The 4,593-nt window shown below is 43.7% G+C and overlaps 2 pseudogenes; both read left to right on the top strand.

Annotated features, from left to right (window-relative positions):
* Positions 1-591: 591 nt before the first annotated feature.
* On the top strand, positions 592-822 carry LOC113456734 (annotated as a pseudogene).
* A 1,978-nt stretch (positions 823-2,800) lies between these two features.
* LOC101987505 lies at positions 2,801-3,610 on the top strand (annotated as a pseudogene).
* The last annotated feature ends 983 nt before the right edge of the window (positions 3,611-4,593 follow it).

The following is a 4,593-nucleotide window of genomic DNA, read 5'->3' on the forward strand; positions in this document are numbered from 1 at the left end:
CAGGGACAGAACAACCCTACCCTATTTCTGTGGCGTGACTGGAGCAGTAATTGTGAGATTGTTTTCCATCTCAAATCCAAGACAAAGATTTCCATGCTCATTATTGATCATTCTTCTTCAATTATTTTTTCTGTCAGTAAATCTCATCAGACTAGGCTTTTCCAAAAGTCTCAGTTCTGTCCTCTGCAGTGTATCCTTGCCATCACTAACGAGGTTTTGGCCATTCACACCCAATGCTACAATTCCTTCAGCCTTGCAAAGGCTCTTTGGCCCTGGGCCTATGCTGACACATATACATACTTCATATATTTCATATACACTTTATATGTTTCTGAGATGAGTTCGCTCTGTGGCTCACTTTATTTAAACTACTTGAGAGATTCTGAAAACTGCCCCTAGCAATAGTTCCTCAAGTGAGACTACCAGTTTTCTGGAAGCATTTGCTATTTGATTTGATGGCTCCATAAGAAAGTTGTGCTTTCTTCACAAGTAAAAGAAACAGTTGCCTTAATATTAAAGTTATATATGAAATCATCGGGTATGTGGGCACCCGCTCCTTTGCCATCATGCCGAGCCTGCTGAAGGGCTGTCATGAGCAAGGCCCACCCTCCCCAACTGAAGAAATTTATGAACCAGAAGTTATCATTGAAGTTAAAAGGTGGCAGACATGGATAAGAAATACCACAAGGCTTTGCTCCCTTTACGAATCTTGTGATTGGCAAGTGTGTGGAGATGGCCAATAGTAGGCCACAGAATAACACTGGAGTGATGGTCATAATAGGAAATAGCAGCATCATATTAGAAGTCTTGGAAAGAGTATAAACCAGGGCTGTTCAGCAGAGGAGTCCACGACCCTCCCGCAAAGGGCCTGTTTCACTGTGGTGGAGAACTGGGTCATGAACATTTTCATATAAAACCTTTTGATAAATTTTTATAATACTCAAAAAATATCAGATGTGCCATAAATAGTTCTTTGGAAATTAAAGACAAGAGTCAAGTTGACTAAGTTGTAGAGCTCCTGAATTGAGACATTTTCCTTTACTACATTAGTTGTATTTTTGAAATAAAAGGAAAAAAACAGGAGCAAAAGCAGGGCTGAAACTATTAATTGGTGGTAAAGCCCTTGCCCAGCGTGTGCAAGGCTCTGGCTTCCTTGTGAATAACTCCATACTAGTTCCTGGGACAGAATGGCAGCGTTGGCTTCCAGAAGATTTTATTGCTTCCTCCAAAGAAATGAAAACTGTTTTCGATGCTTCCTTTAATAATCAAGTTGGAAATAAAAAATTCTGACTCAAAATGCAACACTTGCAACCTTTTAGCTATAAAACACGGTTGAGAAGAGAGTTCACTCTAGTGCAGGAAGGATCATGTCACGGTCATGCTGTATGGCTTCAGACTGATTGCACCAAGCAATACAATCTGTTTGTTGGTGATGACAAACAATGGTTAAAAGAAAGCTTTTGTATATTTAATGGTTTTCATTTTAAGCACTCAGCTACCATTTGATTGTTGGACTTCTTAAAACCAAATGTGTACAGGAAGGAGCTGGAAAAGGTCCCTCTGTGTTGATATTTTGTTTGTGCTTTATCAAATAAAGCTTGCCTGAAAGTCAGCGTGCAGCGCTAAGCCACCAGAATTTGGGAGACGGAAGCAGAGGGATCTCTGTTAGCTCAAAGCCACTCTGGTCTACACGAGACTCGGCCAGTATAAAAGAGAAACAAAGGTGATCCCAGCATTTAGGATCCCATGCCTTTAATCCTAGCACTAGGGAAGTAGAGACAGGAGTGATACAGCTCAGGCAGAGAAAATAATCTAAGACGGGAGAAGACAGGTTAATGGAGTCTGCAGTCTGAGGTTTGGGAAAACAGTTGCAGTCTGAAGCTGTCAATAAAAGGACACAGTCTGAGGAGGCCGCCTGTCATCCCTAGAGGTAAAAGGTCCCTCTAGTGGCTGTCTACTCTGCTTCCCTGATCTCTCATTTTTCACCCCCTAATATCTGATTCCGTGTTTTTATTAAGAACAATTAGAATTCGTGCTACATCCCTCTAAACCCAGTACTAAGAATGTGAGGCAGTGGGTAGCACCCTGTTGACAGGGGCGCAGGTGAGCCGGCCCTGAGGGTGTGAGAGCATTTGGTGCCCATTTGGTGGCATGGGTGAGGAAAAGATGGCCCCCACCCCGACTCTTGCACCTGTGGTAGGCGGGAGAACTGGCCTTGGGGGCATGAGAGCAGGAGAGCTGGTCCTGCCCCTCACCAACTGTAGCACTCGGAAAAGAGGCCCCTGTGCCTCAACTGGGCAAAAAAGTAGAGCTGGCCCTGGTGGTATGGGTGTTGGTGAGCCAGACGGGGCGGTGCTGGAGAGCTCGCTGGGGTGAGGACAAAAAGGGAAAGCTGGAGGGCGGGCTGACCAACCCAGCTACCGCCCAGGCCCAGAACCAGGACTGCAAAGGTAGCCCACCCCAACACCCACCTCATCTATGAACTGGGGGAACTTGTGAAGGGACCGAACCTGCAAATCCAAAGCCACAGGATCTCCGCGACACAGGACGACAACAGGATATGTAAGAGGAGCCCAGCGAAGGCCCAGAATCGATAGTGTAGCAGAAGCCAGAGGCCTCGAAACAGACTCGTTTCAATGGACACTTACAAGGAAAGATGGATGGACTTAAGGGTGTACTGTGTGAGTCACTGGGCCACGCTACCGCTTCCACGCGGAGATATGAGGCGGGGTGGGGTGGGGGGAGTTTTGGTTTGGTTTGGTTTTGGTTTGTTTACTTTTTGTTTGTTTTTGGGTTTTCTTTTAAATTGTATTTATTTTGGGGTCGGAGGAGTAGGACTCGGATGGGTCGTAGCCGTAGCTGCTCCCCGCGGAGGGAGCGTAGGCGATCCCGGTCCACATCCCGGGATGGAGAAAGAAGGCGCTGAGAAAGGTCCAGGTCCCGGGAGAGGGATCGCAGAAGGAGCCGCTCAAGATCCCCACACCGAAGATGCTCCAGGTCTCCAAGGCATCATAGGTCCACATCTCCTTCCCCTTCTCGACTGAAAGAAAGAAGAGATGAAGAGAAGAAAGAAACTAAAGAAATAAAGAGCAAAGAACGTCAGATTACTGAGGAAGATTTGGAGGGTAAAACAGGAAGAAATAGAAATGATGAAATTAATGGGATTTGCCTCTTTTGACTCCACAAAAGGGAAGAAGGTAGATGGTTCTGTAAATGCCTATGCCATAACCGTGTCTCAGAAGAGGAAATACAGGCAGTACATGAATCGGAAAGGCGGATTCAACAGACCTCTGGATTTTATTGCATAAGACTTGAGGTGTTGGAGGATTTCCTCCCGCTCATCTGGGTCAGAGAGTATTTTATATTTTGTATTTCATACACCCCAAAACAGGATCTTGGTTCTTCCCTCTTGTAAAGTAAGAAAGTGTTATTTATGACCCTGGTGTACCTGTTTCCTCAGAAGGTAGCGCAGTTGCCGTGGTCCTGCAGTGCTCACAGCCCGTTTGTCTTGCTCCTTTGAGTCTGTATGTGCTCTCTTCCTGGATGCTGTTAGGAGTTCTTAAAAACTGAAAGTGACGTAGATGTGAGTTTCTTCAATAAAACAGTATTTCTACCCATTTAAAAATAAAAATAAAAATAAATTGTATTTATTTTGGGAGGAGGTTGCAAGGGCAGAGAGAGAGTGGATACGATGGGATGGCGAAATGAATGATGTGAAATCCACAAAGAATCAATAAAAAGCTCAAAAGAGCTGGCAGTGGTGGTGCACGCCTTTAAGCCCAGCACTTGGGGAGGCAGAGGCAAGCAGATCTCTGTGAGTTCGAGGCCAGCCTGGTCTACAAAAGCTAGTTCCAGGACAGGCTCCAAAGCTACAGAGAAACCCCATCTCAAAAAAAAAAAAAATCCAAAAGAAAAAAAAAGCTGAGGCAGGACAGTCATGAGTTCAAAGCCAGCCTATACTACATAATGAGAGTCTGCCTATAGGACAATCGATCTGAAAGCCCAACAGTGGCAGAATGGTTTAAATAGACAGTGAATGGAAATTGCAGATATGCTCAAACAGTCTAACGCAATTGTCCAAAGTGTTCAGGTTTCAGTAGAGTGTTAATGCTATAACCCTCACTGTCGTAAAAACATATTTATAAACCAAATATAAGCATACATTAGCTTTTAACTTTATATGATCTTCCACATATAGGTACACACAGGTTCATTTATGAATAGATACGAATGTGGTATTATACTTATACATCTCCATGATTTTCTGTGTGCTGCTTTATATCTTGGAGCTGAAATTACTGGTGCTTTTTGCATTTTTGTTCCAATTTTAAATTTAGTTTTTATTTTTTGTATATTGTACGGTAAGTATTATGTTAGTTGTTTGGGTAACTAGAGGCTTTTATAAACCCATACAGCTTGAAGCTTTCTCCCATTTTTCTTATGTGGCATACCTGACACAGGAACCTGCCGGTACAGATTATTTTGTTATATTAATCAAAAACGAGAGTGACAATACCAGTGAGTCAAGAGCGCTTTTAGGCACAGTCTAAATTACATGCGCAAGTTCTGAGTGTTCATTATCTAAAATGTCAA

The sequence above is a fragment of the Microtus ochrogaster genome, chromosome 15, assembly GCF_000317375.1.
Source record: "Microtus ochrogaster isolate Prairie Vole_2 chromosome 15, MicOch1.0, whole genome shotgun sequence".
Taxonomy (NCBI): Eukaryota; Metazoa; Chordata; class Mammalia; order Rodentia; family Cricetidae; genus Microtus; species Microtus ochrogaster.